At 43.2% G+C, this 18,065-nt stretch overlaps 1 protein-coding gene across 3 annotated transcripts in view; it reads right to left on the bottom strand.

Moving 5' to 3' along the window:
• The window catches only part of NEDD9 (neural precursor cell expressed, developmentally down-regulated 9), a 217,636-nt gene that overhangs the window by 186,935 nt on the left and 12,636 nt on the right, over positions 1-18,065 (bottom strand). Inside the window, exon 1 of one of the 3 annotated variants that reach the window (XM_049883429.1) lies at positions 3,813-5,173. The exons of the other annotated variants lie outside the window; for them this stretch is intronic. The gene's annotated coding sequence lies outside the window, so the exon portion shown is untranslated. Of the gene's footprint in view, positions 1-3,812; positions 5,174-18,065 lie in introns of those variants that run through there. 3 annotated transcript variants of the gene reach the window in all.

An 18,065-nucleotide genomic window follows, 5' to 3' on the forward strand; every position in this document is an offset into this window, starting at 1 on the left:
ATGTGTCCAGTCCTATACGTGGAAGACTATGTGGTGATGGGTGGTGTTGTGCTGCAGGAAGAGACTGAAAATAACTCTTACCATTCATAGAGGCTGCTGTTGTGAGCCGTAAAGTTGATTCCGACCCATAAGATGGAAAAGAACTGCCCCATAGGGTTTCCTAGGCTATAACCTTTATAAGAGCAAAATATCAGGTCTTTTCTCCTGTGGAGCCACTGGTGGGTTTGATCCACTGACCTTTTGATTAACAGCTGAGGGCTTAACCGTTTGGCCACCAGGGCTCCTTCATAGAAGGCTGAGGACAGTGGCATCACTAGGATTGGTGTCATCCAGTGCAATAATACATGGTCTCACCCCCTCTCCCCATGCTAATTACCACAATATTGTAGCTAAAACACCAGAGAATTTGACAAAATTCGTGATTATAAAAGCACCGGCAGCAATGAAAATAACAGTGCATGCTTATAGCACGTACAGACAAAACCACATGATTCAAGCGTCGGTGTAATTGGGTCATAATGACAGCTCTGATCTGAGCGCATCTGAAGGTTCAAAAAGTAAATTAGTGTAGAGTTTTAGCCTTGTAGGTATACTGATACATGTAAGCTGAGCTTACAAAAAAAATCTTTTGTTGTTATAACTAACTACAGGGATGTTTTTATGAAAGACAATAAATTTCTGCTGAAACACTGTACAAAAATTTCATAGACAATATCATTTTGGTGTCACCCCCCTCTAAAAGTGTCACCTGGTGCGGTCCCTACCCCTCTAGTGATGCCACTGGCTGAGAAGACTAAAATACTGAGAGAGGGGCCAAGTTTACACGATTGTAGGCAACAGAGAAACAAGAAAACCAGAAATAGTGTGGCTTACCTATGGACACTGGAGCACTCAGCTGCTTACCATAAAGGTCGGCAGTCCAAATCCACCAGCGCTCCTTGGAAACCTTATGGGGAAGTTCTACTGTCCTATAAGGTAGCTAGGAGTCAGAACTGACTTGCCAGCAACGGGTTTGGTTTTATTGGTTATGCACATTACCACTACTAGGGGGAAACTAGGTGTTATGGATTGATTTGCATCCCCCCAAAATATGTATTAATTTTACAGTTTAAGCCAATTCACAGCCACAGAGCTCAATAACTGAAAGCAAGACTAAATGCCCTTAAAAAACGATAAAGAACCTATCAGTCTTTCCCCAAAGAGACCTCATATCACCAAGAAAGCAGTGCCAGGAGAAATGCGCTTTGGACCTGGGGTCCCTGTGCTGAGAAGCTCCTATACCGGGGGAAGATTGATGACAAGGACCTTCCTCCAGAGCCAACAGAGAAAGCCTTCCCTGGGAGGTGACGCCCTGAATTTGGACTTGTAGCCTACTAGACTGTAAGAGAACAAACTTTGTTGAAGCCATCCACTTGCTGTATTTCCGTTATAGTAGCACTAGATGACTAAGACACTAGGCAATCCTTAAAGAGGTTTAAGCGCTCAGGTCCTTCAGTGCTGCTTTTAGGTCTGTAATGATTGTCAGGCAGAGCTGGTAATTTTCCTCTTTCACAATATCCCAAACAAATTTCCACATATTGTTAACCAGGACTTCAAGGAGATCCACCACATAAGACTGGCATCCTATTCATTAAACACTGTTTTTGCCATCAAGATCTTCTCTAATTGGGAGAACTTAACATGCTGGTGAGCCCTGGTGGAGCAGTGGTTAAAGTGCTTGGCTGCCAACCAAAAGGTTGGTGGTTTGAACCTACCAGCTGTTCCATGGGAAAAAGATAGGGTAGTCTACTTCTGTAAAGATTTATAGCCTTGGAAACCCTATGGGACAGTTCTACTTTGTCCTACAGGATCGCTATGAGTTGGAATCTACTCGACAGCAGTGGGTTTGGTTTAACATGTTGGTGGAATCCCTGGCTGGTACAAATGCTTAAAGTGTTCAGCTGCTCATCAAAAGGTTAGAGGTTCAACTCCACCCAGAGGCACCTCAGGAGATAGGCCTGGTGATCTACTTCTGAAAATTAGCTACTGAAGCCCTATGGAGCACAGTTCTACAGTTCTCCATGAGTTGGAGCTGACAGGATGACAGCCAGTACAGGTAACATAGTGGTGCACCATCTTGTTGCTGGGTAGCTGTTCCCTTGCGACTCATTTCATGCCATTGAGGGACAAACCACATCTTGAAGCAGTGTGATTGACAGTTGTATCAAACAAATAATCTTCTGAAATTCCCGCCCATATCGTGACACAAGGAGGATGTTGGTCTATTAGCAGAGGTCAGTGTGTAAGTCCTAACTAAACTATCTACCTCGGTGGTAGAATCCCGCAAACCTCAGTGTGTCAGAGCATCATGGAGCAGAGAGATCACAGCCCTTGCCAGCTCCAAATTCTGCAGTTCCAGGGAAACTGCTGTTAGAAAAAGACTCAGTCTCTGGTGCTACAGATACCAAACAAAAACATGGGTGCCCTCGGGGAGAAGAGGGTGTGACATATGAGGAAAGAAGAAAGGGTTGTGAATACAAAATGCGGCACAGATCAGCAGCAGAGCAACTGAAAGGGGAACATGACCAATAGTCTGCTGATAATTTAAGGAGATGCATGGGGAAGAGAACAAACTGAAATCCTTGTCACAAGTAAGAATTGTGTGGGAAGAGAGCCACTCTCTGCCGGCATGGAGCTTTTGAGAGAAGGCTGAGAAGTCTTCACAAGAGCAGAGCAATAGAACAGAAAGAACAGAGAGGGCACATAGCAGAGGGTTCCTTCAAACTCTAGAGATAGGCCAAATTCTACACAACTCCAGCGCATGGTTCTTTCACTATAGCTCCCTTCTCTTGCCCACTTTTCTCACCAGAGGGAGAGACTCACCTAGGTGTGTGCATGTGTGTCCTGCGTATGTATGCGTATGTGACTTTGTTTTACGTGTTTGTTTATTTTTCTTATTGTCATTTACTTTTGAGGTATCCGATCTTGGAAACAGTGCCATAGTTGAGTAATGGTCTCCAGAATTAAGCATTGTGACCTGGAAACAGGAAAACAGCCTGATGTAAACCTGCTAATGGAATCCTTTGTACTTAAACAGCAGTGCAAATGGGATCAGAGTTGGAGAAAAGGAGGCCCTGGTTGAAATAAGACCAAATCCTAGATAGCACCCTCTTTTTACCCCATTCACATAGGTGGCTAAGAAATCCTGGTTGCTGATAAGAGAACAGAAAGCATGCCATTTTTGTATAAGAAGCTTAGGAGTATACAAAAACATATAAGATCTAATTGTTACCCTAAGGAACAATATTCAACATCACAAAGGAAGATATATGAGTTTGGAGAAGGGAGAAAGCAGTGGGGGCTGGGGTGGGCTGGGGCTGTCAAGAAAAGCCCACCTGGAGAAGGAGGTGGTTTGTGAGCGAAGCCTGCCAGATGGGTAGGAAGGACAAGGTAGCCTGAGCAAACGTCCAGAGGCCCAGATAGCCAAGGCATATCTGGGAGACGGCATCAGAAAGAATTAGAAAATCTTCATGAATTGTGCTAGGCTAGCATTGTGTTCCATTTCCATTGCTTTCTTTTTCTCTCTTCTTCATTTCGTGGTTTCTGCCTTTTGCTTTTCCTCTGCACACATCTTAAGCCTTTCAGTAGCATCCTTGGACCAGCCCAGCTACAGCATCCGGAGCTATCTCCACATTGCCTGAGCCCCACATCTTAGCTTTTCTAGATTCTATTACTTACTCTTTAAACAACGATATTAAACAACCCCAGCGCATGGTTCTTTCACTATAGCTCCCTTCTCTTGCCCACTTTTCTCACCAGAGGGAGAGACTCACCTAGGTGTCCAAGTTTAGCGCTGTGCTCATGATAGTCATCCCGGAAGTGCCCACCTGCTCACAGGGTATGTCATAAACCACCATCCCGAAGGTGAATCTCTTTTCTTAGATGGAAATGTATTAGGAATTCGATGTTAATGTTGTTGTTGGCTGTCATCAGGCCGGCCTCCGACTGAAAGTGACCACCGACGCATGGTGACCCCATGGACAAGGAAACAAAATGCTGCCCAGTCTCCATGATAGGTTTTGGATCAGACTGTTGTGATTCATAGGGTTTTCGTTGGCTGATTTTCAAAAGTAGATCACCAGGCTTTTCTTCCTAGTCTGTTTTAGTTTGGAAGCTTCGTTGGAACCTGTTCAGCATCATAGCAACACACACGCCTCCACTGACAGATGGGTGGTGGCTGCGTATGAGGTGCACTGGCCGGGAATCCGAGGCGGTTCTCCTACGTGGAAGGCAAGAACTCTACCAGTGAACCCCAGTGTCCCCCTGAATGTTAATGGACAGACATTTATTGAACAATCACTGTTATGGATTGAATTGTGTCCTCCAAAAATGTTTGTCAACTTGGCTAGGCCATGATTCCCAATATTTTATGATTGTCCATCATTTTGTCATCTGATGTGATTTTCCTATGTGTTATAAATCCTATCTCTGTGATGTTAATGAAGCAGGATTAGAGGCAGTTATGTTAATAAGGCAGGACTCCATCTATAAGAATAAGTTTTGTTTGAGTCAATTTCTTTTGAGATGTAAAAGAGAGAAGCAAACAGAGAGACAGGGGGACCTTATACCACCAAGAAAGTAGGGCCAGGAGCAGAGTGTGTTCTTTGGACCTGGGGTCCCTGCTCTGAGAAGCTCCTAGTCCGGGGGAAAATTGATGACAAGGACCTTCCTCCAGAGCCAACAGAGAGAAAGCCTTCCCCTGGAGCTGACGCCCTAAATTTGGACTTCAGCCTCCTAGACTGTGAGAAGGAAACCCTGGTGGCATAGTGGTTAAGTGCAATGGCTGCTAACCAAAGTGTCAGCAGTTCAAATCTGCCAGGCGCTCCTTGGAAACTCTATGGGGCAGTTCTACTTTGTCCTATTGAAGCCATTTACTTGTGGTATTTCTGTTAAAGCAGCACTAGATAACAAAGACAGTCACCATGTGTCAATTCTGTGCTACACTATGGAGGACAGAGAGAACGAAGACATTTGCAAAAAGCTTCATTTACCGGAAGAGAGAGATCTGTGGACAACTAACTACACTAACGTTGAAATAAACTATTCTTTCTCTGTTTCATCATGTTTTATGACCAGAAGGCAAACTCCATTGACGATGCAGTTTCTTTTAACTTAAAATTCTTTCCTTGCAAAACTTCTGTTTGCAACTAAAAGACTCTTCTCAACCGACTGCGGTCAATGACCCTGTTTCAACGCAGGGCTTTCTCTGGTTAGACTGAGTGGGCTCTCGCCACAAATGCTCGCTGTTGGATATGTCCACTGTCCATCGTCGAAGCCAAAGTCACGGAAACCTGGTGAAAGGTGAAGTAGAGGGAATTCCGTGATTTAAAGAGATTGATGAGCTGGTTTGCACTGGGAGGAGTTCAGCAAGAGAAATTTCTTTATCAGCATTTTTAAGCCTGAAAATGATTTACGATTGGATGATTTCAACTATCATGTATGCATTTACTACACAGACCTTAAAAACAAAAATTCCGGTGAGTTGATTTCAATACATAGCTACCTTATAGGACGGGGTAGAACTGCCCCATAGGGTTTCCAAGGCTGTAATCTTTACAGAAGCAGCTTCCCACATCTTTCTCTCGAGGAGCAGCTGGTGGGTTCAAACCGCCCACCTTTTTGTTAGCAGCCAAGTGCTTTAACTGCTGTGCCACCAGGATTCCTTCATCCAGACCTTACAAAACAAAATTCTTTGGGTGTTATGGACACACACCCTGCAAAAAGAGGGACCTCAAGAAAGCATGCCTAGTGAAATAGGAAGGAAAGGTTTTGTTAAATACAAAATAGGCTTACTTGGGGGCTTGAAGTACTAGGCATTGTCTACACTCTCTGTGCAGGTTTAGCCAATGAGGATTCCACCCCTGTGTCACACTGCTTATAGCCAGAGGAAGCTGGCTTCAGAACAGTCGGCTACCTTAAGACTCCATCTGCTGAGGGCCAGAGCAGGGAGAGATCCACCATCTGCAGTCTCCAGCCAACATGTGAAGAAGGACGCTGTTTTTGCACATGCTAGAATGAAGGAAATCCTGGGGACGTAGTGATTAAGTGCTATGGCTACTAACCCAAGGGTTGGCAGTTTGAATCTGCCAGGCACTCCTTGGAAACTCTATGGGGCAGTTCTACTCTGTTCTATAGGGTCACTATGAGTTGGATTCAGTGGCAAACATGTTTGGTTTTTTTTTTTTTTTGGTTTAGAGTGAAGTGATTAAGTAGGCAGATGTGAATTCAGATTCCAGTTGAGCCAATCTTGGCTCAGTAATCAATTCTAAATCTCACTCAATGTTTTCTTTTCCCATTTAATAGTAATGGCCAACATTTTTTAGGCTTCCCAGGTGTAAGGTACTTTGCAACCAATGGATATGTATCGTCTCATTTAATCTCACATCAATCCAATGAAGTGGTGAGTAAAAGAGCTAATGTAACAGGCCTGAAACCACTATCCTTAAAGAGGCCCGCTTGCAAGGCGAGTCTTGGCTGGAAACTGAGGACTTGGGTTCCTACCACTCCCTGATGTGACAGGCTCACCCTGCTTAAGTGTTTGTGCAAATAACATGGTTTATGCCGAATACCTGTTTTCCTTCTGGGAGCCTGGAGTTTTGGCACATCTCAGGAAGAGAGTGCCCGTGTGGCCAGCCCCCAGTCAAAACCCCGGGCGTGGAGTCTCTGTGAGCCTCCCTGGTAGACAGCATCTCACATGCACTGCCACAACTTGCTGTGGGAGGAACTGAGAGCATCCTGTGTGCCTCCACTGGGGGAGGGCCCTTGGAAGTTCCCGCCTGGTTTCCTCTAGACTCCGCCCCATGTGCCTTTTCCCTGTCCTGATTTTGCTTTGTACACTTCACTGTAGTGAACAAAGCTGTTAGTAACGACTATATCCTGAGCCCTGAGAACCCTCCTAGAAGAGTCATAAAAACTGGGGGTAGCCCAGGGAGACCCCCAACACGGGTGGGTGATAGTATTATTGCCCCAATTTTAAAGGCCAGGAAGCTGGTTCATGGACAGGTTAAGTAACTAGCCCAAGGTCACACAGCACATATCTGGCACAACCAGGATTTGAACCCAGGCAGGCTGACTCCTAACTTGCTTCTAACTCCTGTGTGTGTGTGTGTGCCATCAAGTTGATTCTGACTCATAGCAACACTATAGGACAGAGTAGAACTTCCCCATAAGGTTTGCAAAGAGTGGCTGTTGAATTTGAACTGCTGACGTTTTGGTTAGCAGCCAAGCTCTTAACTACTTGGCCACCAGGACTCCTCTAATTCCTGTGGTGGCTCTAAAATTAAGGTCAGAATACCTTCCTCTTTGGGTGGTTGTGAGTCAAAGGAAGCGTGTTTCCCTAGAACATACTAAGTGTTCAATAAAACGTAATTACTGTGTTATCATATTATTACTCTCCATCCTCCTCTCCCCTCCACCCACTAACTAAACAGCCACCGTGTATTTCCTATTCCCCGCAGTCCCACTGGCAAGCAGAATGTCTCTGAAGCATCCATGAGGAAGGAATGAGGAGGGGGTGGCATGAAACACACCCTGCTACTTTTTTTTAAACAATACTATTTATTATGATGCAACCTCTGCGTTGCCTCTCTTCTTTTCCTATCTCTTCTGTGGCCTCCTGGTCTCCAGTTTAGAGGGGCTGGAGACGGTGCTGAGAGTGATGAAGGTCAGCCCAGCAGGCTGGGTGTTTAGAAGAACTGGGGCAGAAGGAGAAGAGGGGGTGAAACTGGGGCAGTTTGTGTCCAGCCCCTTTCATTATGGTGTCCATATTTTCTACCTTCACCCTCCTATTAGAATCCGTTGTCTCACAACAGAATATTTAACATTCCATTTGCTGAAATTATTATTTCTCAAACCCTTCCCTTATCGAACAATATCATTAATATCACATGCAAGTACAATTTTCCGGAAGATAATTGAAAAGTGGCTATAATAGTACATTGACAGGGAACTGCCAGAAATTCAAGCTGGATTCAGAAGAGGATGTGGAATGAGGGAAATCATTGCTGATGTCAGATCAATCCTGGTTGAAAGCAGAGAATACCAGAAAGATGTTTACCTGTGTTTTATTGACTATGCAAAGGCATTCGACTGTATGGATCATTACAAATTATGGGTAACATTGCAAAGAATGGGAATTCCAGAACACTTAATGGTGCTCGTGAGGAATCTGTACATAGGTCAAGAGGCAGTCGTTTGAACAGAACAAGGGGACACTGCGTGTTTAAAGTCAGGAAACGTGTGCATCAGGGTTGTATCCTTTCACCATATCTAGTCAATCTGTATGCTGAGCAAAATAATCCGAGACACTGGACTATATGAATATGAATGGGGCAACAGGATTGGAAGAAGACTCATTAACAACCTGTGTTATGCAGATGGTACAACCTTGCTTGCTGAAAGTGAAGAGGACTTGAAACACTTACTGAAGAAGATCAAAGACCACAGCCTTCAGTATGGATTGCACCTCAACATAAAGAAAACAAAAATCCTCACAACTGGACCAATAAATAGCATCATGATAAATGGAGAAAAGATTGATGTAGTGAAGGATTTCATTTTACTTGGATCCACATTCAACAGCCATGGAAGCAGCAGTCAAGAAATCAAACAATGTATTGCATTGGGCAAATCTGCTGCAAAAGACCTCTTCAAAGTGTTGAAAAGCAAAGATGTCACCTTGAAGACTAAGGTGCGCCTGACCCAAGCCACGGTGTTTTCAACTGCCTGATATGCATGCGAAAGCTGGATAATGAATCAGGAAGGTCCAAGAAAAATTGACATCTTTGAATGGTGGTGTTGGCAAAGAATATTGAATATACCATGGACTGCCAAGAGAACAAACAAATCTGTCTTAGAAGAAGTACAGCTAGAATGCTCCTTGGAAGCAAGGTTGGGGAGACTACGTCTCACATACCTTAGACATGTCATCAGAAGGGCTCAGTCCTTGGAGAAGGACATCATGCTTGGTAAAGCGGAAGGTCAGTGAAAAAGAGAAAGACCCTCAGTGAGATGGATTGACACCAAGGCTGCAACAATGGGTTCAAGCACAGCAATGATTGTGAGGATGACATAGGACTGGGCAGTGTTTCATTCTGTTTTATATAGGGCCGTTATGAGTGGAACCAACTTGACAACACCTAACAACAAAGTGCATAGGGGCATTGGAGGTTCAGTGGTAAAACTCCCACATTCCATGTAGGAGAACAGAGTTTGTTTTCTGTTCTCTGTGGTCCAATGCACCACAATCACCGCTGCCACCCATCTGTCAGTAGGCTTGCAGGTTGTTATGATGCTGAACAGGTTTTAGCAGAGCTTCCAGATTGAGACAGACTATGAAGAATTCCCTGGTGATCTACTTCTGAAAATCAGTCAGTGAAAACCGTATGGATCACAATGGTCTGATCCACAACCAATCGTGGGGATGGCAGAGGACTGGGCAGCATTCTATTCAGTTGTACATGGGTGGTCATGAGTTAGGGCCAACTCAACAGCAGCTAACAACAACAATTAGTGCATAAACATCCTGTATCCTTCCACTGAGAAAAAACAAATGACCCTAGCTTTCCGTAGGTCTGTTCTTGCACGACTTTCAAAGAAAAGCAACTCTCCCTGCTAAGTGCCTTTCTGTGATATCACAGCTTAGTTGGTAGATCAAGACGTCCTAGTTAGAAATGGGATTGACTAAAGCATAGTAGATCTACATGGCAGAATTTTGGGGGTAAAGAAAAATGTCCCCAATTTAAAACATCCACTTCTTCATCTGTTTCCTAAAATTCCCTTTACTAGAGAAGCAAAACTTCTAATTCCATAGTAAGAAATTTGGTTTAAAACAAAACTAGCAGAAGAGTAGTAGTGTTGTTGTTAGGTGCTGTCGAGTCGGTTCCGACTCATAGCGACCCAATCACAACAGAAGGAAACACTGCCCAGTCCTGAGCCATCCTTACAATCGTTATGCTTGAGCCCATTATTGCAGCCACTGTGTCAATTCACCTCGTCGTGGGTCTTCCTCTTTTCCGCTGACCCTGTACTTTGCCAAGCACAATGTCCTTCTCCAGGGACTGATCCCCCCGTCAACATGTCCAAAGTATGTAAGACACAGTCTCGCCATCCTTGCTTCTAAGGAGCATTCTGGTTGTACTTGTTCCAAGACAGATTTATTCATTCTTCTGGCAGTCCATGGTATATTCAATATTCTTCACCAACACCACAATTCAAAGGCATCAATTCTTCTTCGGTCTTCCTTACTCATTGTCCAGCTTTCACATGCATAGGAGGCGACTGAAAACACCATGGCTTGGGTCAGGTGCACCTTAGTCTTCAAGGTGACATCTCTGCTCTTCAACACTTTAAAGAGGTCTTTTGCGGCAGATTTACCCAATGCAATGCATCTTTTGATTTCTTGACTGCTGCTTCGATGGCTGTTGATTGTGGATCCAATGAAATCCTTGACAACTTCAATCTTTTCTCTGTTTATCGTGATGTTGCTCATTGGTCCAGTTGTGAGGATTTTTGTTTTCTTTATGTTGAGGTGCAATCCATACTGGAAGGCTGTGGTCTTTGATCTTCATTAGTAAGTGCTTCAAGTCCTCTGCACTTTCAGCAAGCAAGGTTGTGTCATCTACGTGACGCAGATAGTAGTGTGGAGTTACACTAAGTGAAAAAAAAAAATTCTTTCCTAAAATCCCATTTTGATAAGTAGAATTGGAAGGAGTTCATGGATATTAGGTACTTGAAAAGAGGGGTTGGTCATACAAGTGACAAAAAAAAGAAAATGGCATTTAGGAAGGAAGACTGGTGGTACCAACGGGTTACTTCATGTGTGTGGTAAGTTTTTCCATGTGCTAGCCCTTGGAACTCAGCACTTTTAAAGCAATATATGGGAGGCGGAAATAAATCAAAAAATCCTATCTTGAAATAAAATGTATTTTAGTCTAAGAAAAACAAAATGTCTTTACTCCAAGCCCACCTATGCTACCAGCGTCCACAGTAAAGAGCTGCCTTGTCAGTGGATAAACCCCTTTAAGCAAACGACTTATTAGAAGACTGGGTTCCAGTCCTAGCTGTACCAGTTGCTCAGTTGTCTGACTTTATGTAAATAAGAAGGGCTGGAGACAGTGCAGTCTCCTCAGTTTCATTATCTGTGAAGTGAGGATATAATAAATATGCCCCAGGACCATCATGAAAAAGAAATGAGATGAAGTGGATCAATGTGCTGAGTGAATTGTAAATTAGTTTCTAAACGTTGGCTATTAATATTTTGATCGTCTGATCTTTACTAGAACCCAGCTTGAAGTGAAAAATCAAACATAAAATAAAAACCTGGTTTCATTTCCGTGAAATAGGCAAATGAATAAAGACCAAAGTATCTCAGTGGTTACCAGGGGTAGGAGGGAGGAAGAAAAGGGGAATCATTGCTTAGGGGGTACCGAGTTTCTGTTAATGGTGATGGGATAATTTGGAAAGAGATAGTGGTGATGGTTATGTAACATGACAGACATAACTAATGTCACTGAATTGTACATGTAAAAGGTATTGAATTGGCAAATGTTTTGTTATATATATATTTGCCACATTAAAACAACGACAACCTGGTTTTCATTCTTTTGAACAGTAAGAAAGGAGTTATTTCAAGAGGAGAGCCCTATAAAGCCAAATTATAAATGGAAAGGTCACTGCAGTAAACTCACCATCCCAGTAAAAAATCTCACAATATGACTGGCCAAAATATTAGCCTTTCCTCACTGAGGCAACCTTAATCTTTCCTCCTGGGTTTGCCTGGTTAAAATCACTCAGTGGTCTAAAAAGGCAGTGGATATCAATTATAATTTAGATCAGAGCCTCTGAAGTACCCAGTGATTTAGTTTCTGGGATTAAGGAAAACAAAACTGATGGTTGGATAAGAATAGCATTCCTTTCTACTGTGGTCATCCTATGTCAAGGAAATGTTTGAAATTTAGGCATTGTAGTATGACGTGCCTGCAAACATTATTGTATGACTGAACTTTTGGAAAACATAGCAGAGCAAATGTGTTTTATAAATCTTTACTGCTGGTAACACTCTTGGAGAATGGAAACGTGATGGCTGTCCCAGTGCGGTTCATTCTAAAATGGTTTGTCATTATAAAGGAAACATGCTGTATTCAGGTCCATCTGTTCTTTTTAAGAGCCCCTATACCCCTCACCATCTTTCAAACACCCTGTGCTTTCTTTGCAAATGCTACAGACTGTCATTAGCTTTTGTCGTTGCTGTCAGGTGCCGTGGAGTTGATTCAACAGAACGAACCACTGCCCAGTCCTGCACCATCCTCACAGTTGTTGTTATGCTTGAGCCCATTGTTGCAGCCACTGTGTCTTCCATCTTGTCGAGGGTCTTCCTCTTTTTTCACCAATCCTTTACTTTACCAAGCGTGATGTCCTTCTCCAGGGACTGGTCCCTCTTGATAACATGTCCAAATCTTGCTTCTAAGGAGCATTCTGGCTGGACTTCTTCCAAGACAGATTTATTTGTTCTTCTGGCAGCCCATAATATATTTGACGTTCTTTGCCAACACCATAATTTAAAGTAATCCATTCTTCTTCAGTCTTCTTTATTCATTGCCTTTAGAGTGAGCTGCAATTAGCAAGTCTCTCAGCTTCTCTTACAAGGAACTTTTTTCCACTGGAAATTTCTGTAATGACTCTTGTCTGATTTTTAACATTTCCCTGGAGACCAAACTCCCAGGATTCTACAAGTGAATGGTACCCTTTTGGACCAACTAATGACTATAATTTTTTAAATGTAGCTACTAGCTGTTTTGGCACCTTCCACCAGCACCCCCTTGCACATAAATCCTGCAGAGCTATGAAATGTCTGGCCTTCGTGTCTGAACTCTCCAGAGTTTACAAGACTGGATGTTGGCTCTTACAAGGACTCTTCAGTGTGGTCAGGGGTAGTAAGTAAAACCTCAGTGTTTCAGGGACCATTTGCATTTATTTTACAGGACAAGGCCTGTAAGGTGTTTACTGAGGTCATGCAACTCCAGTGCCAAGTTTGCTTGAACGAATTCTGGACAACCTGACACTTAGCTGCTTCTTCCTTCTCCTTTGGGCCATGACCATTTGGCAGTTTAGAAGGAGAGATGGGGTTGGAGGATAACCAGAAAGCCAAACAGATGGAGAAAAGGTTTACACTTGAAAGGCAAAACAATGAAAGTTTGTTTGGTTTAGAGATAAAATAAACACAATTTAATTGCTCAACTATATTTATTGCTGCGATACCTCATTAGCCCAGAAAATCAAGAATTGACTCTTTTGAGGGTGACACAAGGACCTTTTCTTTTATTCTTTGAGCCACACTGAGGTAACGACCACAACACTTGGGTATGTCACAAATCAACATACACTGAAGCAAGTGATTGCAATAGTTTTCTGGCTCTAAACCCACCTGAAAACTGTACCAGGCTGGTAGGGACTGTGTCTGTCTTGTTCACTGTTGGTGAACAAGTAGGGGCTCAGAAAATATTTTTGACTAATGACTAATGTACTGGTTGGTCCACATGGTCACAAGAGAGAGCTAACTTTAGCAAATCCGCCTCATATTTTATTTCAACACTTTTATCTGTTTATCATCTAGTGTTACGAATTAAATTGTGCTCCATCAAAATACGTGTTGGAATCCCTACCCTAGTACCTGTGAACGTGATCCTGTTTGGAAATAGGGTTTTTCTGTGTTATGTTAATTAGATCATGCCCAAGGAGAGCAGGTTCTAAATCAAATCACTTCCGAGTTATAAAAAGAGCAGATTAGACCCAGGGAGACACACACACACACACACACACGCGCGCACACACACACACACCACACACACACACACACACACACGAGAAGACAGAAACCATGTGAGGATCGTCTACAAGCTGATGAATGCCTGGGGCTGCTGACAAAGAAGGAATCGACATGGCTGAGACCCTGGTTTGACCAAGACCCAGGTCTGGAGATTTTAGCTTCTAGAACTGTAAGAAAATATTTTTTTCTTTAAAGCCACCTTGTGATATTTCTGTTACAGCAGCACTAAGTAACTAAGGTAACTGGGTAATGAAATATCATTTTGACTTTCTTTACATAACCCAAAAACCCAGTGCCATCGAGTCGATTCTGACTCATAGTGACCCTTAGGACAGAGTAGAACTGCCCCATAGAGTTTCCAAGGAGCGCCTGGCGGATTCAAACTTACATAGACTGAGCTAAATTCAATTTGATCGTTTCATTCATCCTAGAAGAACATGGATGCATTTTTGTTTTGTTTTATTTTGTTTTTCTATGTTCTTCTCTTCTGAAATTCTCTCTTCTTGTCAAATCTTATTCACTCTTTAGTATCATATATGTATCATGTAACCCTCAAAACCCACCACCCATCTGTCAGTTTGTCATTAATGTGGTGCCTTGTGGGTTGCTAGGATGCTGGAAGCTATGCCATAGATATTTCAAATACCAGCAGGGTCACCCATGGTGGACAGGTTTCATCAGAGCTTCCAGACTAAGACAGACTTGGAGGAAAGGTCTGATGATCTACTTCTAAATATGTAGCCAACGGAAACCTTATGGATCACAACAGATTATCGTCTGATCTTGGTTGGAAAGCACTCAAAATACACACACAATGGGCTCGAGCATACCAACGATTATGAAGATGTCACAGGATCGGGCAATGTTACATTCTGCTGTACATGGGGTCACCATGAGTTGGAGCTGAATCTACAGCATCTGACGACAACAACCCCCAAAACAACTCCGTGAGGTTGGGACTACTACTATTCCTTTAATTTACAGACAGGTAAATTCTCTTGCTGAATATTGCACAGCTGGTGAAGCACCCCACCACATTACCCCAGCTCTCTTGGGTCTGCCCCTTCTCCTGACTGCAGTCATCACTTCTCTCATTTACTCCACCTGCCAATTGTTCTGTGACTGTTCCCACGCTCAGAGAAAAGATCTTAGGTGTATGACTCTTTCTCACATTTTGAAAAAATTACTGGTTACTTTTGGCAAATTTTTATTAAAGAATATACTAAATGAGCAAACGATTAAAAGGTAAGCCTTCTGAAGGAGAATAATCATTTTATTAAGCTGCAACCCATTGCCGTTGATTCGATTCCTACTCATGGTGACCCTCTAGAACAGAGTAGAACTGCCCCATAGGGTTTCTAAGGAGCAGCTGGTGGATTCGAACTGCTGACCTTTTGGTTAGCAGCTGACCTCTTAACCACTTTGCCACCAGGGCTCCAGACTATCTGAAAAACACATTCCTAGTGTAAATTTTAGTAGGAACTCCCCACTCCTCCAGTGACCATTCCCCTCCACCACACGTGCACGCGCGCACACACACACGTGCAAACACACATAAACACAGAGAGGACTAAAAGATGTTCTGAGCCTGGCAAGTGTTTTTAAATCCTGTTTTCATTCACAAAAACAACATAAACTCATTTCAAAATACCCAAGATTGACAATGTATATTGAAGAAAGTGAACCTGTTGTATATCAACCCCAGTGATACATACTTCTAAATATTTTCCTCTTTACATTTTGCCAGAATTTATTTTTTACAAGGAGATGGAAAACGTATTTTGATCAGGTGTACCCTATTGTAGTTGTTGCTTTGGATTCAGTTCACATCTTTTTGTGTCTTTGTGTGCTGATCATCTTCTTTTTCATGGTAGCAGAGTATTCCAAAATGTGGACTGGCAAAATGTACTAGTGAATATTTGGATTATGTTCACACTTTTAAGATTATGATGGTTAATTTTATGTGTCAGCTTGGCTAGGTTATGGTGCCCAGTTATTTGGTCAAATGCTAGGCTAGATGTTGCTGTGAAGGTATTTTGTTGATGTGATTAGCACTGAAATCAATTGACTTTAAGTAAAGCAGATTACATCCCATAATGTGATGGGCTCCATCCAATCAGCTGAAGGCCTTAAGAGCAAAAACTGAGATTTCCTGAGGGAGAAGAATGCTGCTTCAGGACTGTAAGTAGATATCATGCTGGAATTTCCTGCCCACTGCCTGGCCTACGGATTTCACACACAACACTGCTGGAGTTTCTACAGATTTTGGACTTGCCAGCCCCCATAGTCATGTGAGCCCATTTCTTAATCAATCAATCAATCAATCAATCAATCAATCAATCAATCAATCAATCAATCAATCAATCAATCAATCAACCAATCATCTATCTATCTATCTATCTATCTATCTATCTATCTATCTATCTATCTACCTACCTATCTATCATCTGTCTACCTGTCTACCTATCTACCTACCTATCTACCTATGTATGTGTGTATGTATGTATCTATCTGTCCATCTGTCCGTCCATCCATCCATCCATCTTATTGATTCTGATCCTCTGGAGAACCCTGACTAAGACTAATATACACAACTGCATTTCAAATAGCTTCATAGGAAAGAAAACCCAAGCTAGGCAGAGCTCAAATAGGAAATGTGGGGCCAAGTGGCACTTCTATGCTATTAAGAAACAAAATCACCTAGCAGAGATAAAACATGACACAGAAGAGGGCAATGGTTCTCAAACTGGATGTTCACAGAATTTTATTGCTGAAAGTGTTAACTGATGTATGTGAAGAGTCTTTTTCCTATGCTATACTTTGTTTAACCACTAGATACGTTTCTCAGAATGGTCCTTAGAAGCAAGGATGGTGAGATGGTGTCTTACATACTTTGGACATGTTGTCAGGAGGGATCAGTCCCTGGAGAAGGACATCATGCTTTGTAAAGTACAGGGTCAGCAGAAAAAAGGAAGACCCTCAGTGAGATGGACTGACACAGTGGCTGCAACAATGGGCTCAAACATAACAATGATTGTGAGGATGGCTCAGGACTGGGCAGTGTTTTGTTCTGTGGTACATGGGGTCACTATGAGTCGGAACCAACTCAACGGCACCTAACAACAACAGACACGTTTCTCAGCTAAGTCATCCTGCCAGGACCCCAGGAGAGCCAAGCCCTGAATGACAGGCCGGGCCCCAGTAAGCCATTACACACAAGAATTACTGAGGGAAATCCTCATTATGGTTGGAGCAAGCAACTAGCAACATTTCCTTTGAAAAATACTCAGGTCAAAAATATTCCTTGCTCTGATGTGCCCAGTAGAACTCTGTTTTTCAACCAATTCACTATTCAAACACTGGAACAGGCCCCAGTGAGCTCTCCTGAGGCACCGTCTGCCTTTGCCTGCAGTATGCACAGTCCTGGGGGTCGGAGAGCAGGCTGGCTTCTGGCCTTTCACAGGGGACTGGCAGTATGCTGCCTGCCTATCCATGTACAGAAGAATGGCTCCCACCTCCCGCGCTCCTCCTCCTGACCCTGCACTCCAGGCACAGCGATCAGCTCACAGGCCTGCGGAAGTGCATTTGCCCCCGTCAGGCTCGGGCTCGCTGCTCTGCTCAGACCACCTCTTCTTCCTGATATGGCCTCCTTATGCTTTTCTATTCCAGGCTATTCTAGGACATCATCCAGGTCCCACCTCTTCTAAGCAGGCTTCCTTGCTTAAAGAGCTCTTGTGGAATAACAACACTCGGTGCTAACACTCACTCATTCATTCATTCACTCTCACTCTTGCATTCATTCATGCATGCATTCACTCAGTCATTCAATAAGTGTTTATTGAGAACCAACTCTGTGCTAGGAGCCCTGGTGGCACAACAGTTAACTACGCAGCTGCTAACAGAAAGGTTGATGGTTTGAACCCATCCGGTGGCTCTGTGGGAGAAAACACTTGGTGATCTGTTCTCGTAAAAACTACAGCCTAGGAAACTCTGTCCTATAGGGCCACTGTGAGTTGGAATCAATGCAATAGCGCACAGCAACAACTCTATGCTACAAATACAAAAAAAACTGAACCCACTGCCGTCAAGTCAATTCCAATTCATAGTTGACCCTATAGGAAAGGGTAGAACTGCCCCACTGAGTTTCCAAGGCTGTGATCTTTATGGAAGTGGACTGCCACATCTCTCTGCTGCGGAGTGC

The sequence above is a fragment of the Elephas maximus genome, chromosome 1 (assembly GCF_024166365.1).
Source record: "Elephas maximus indicus isolate mEleMax1 chromosome 1, mEleMax1 primary haplotype, whole genome shotgun sequence".
In the NCBI taxonomy this organism is placed as follows: domain Eukaryota; kingdom Metazoa; phylum Chordata; class Mammalia; order Proboscidea; family Elephantidae; genus Elephas; species Elephas maximus.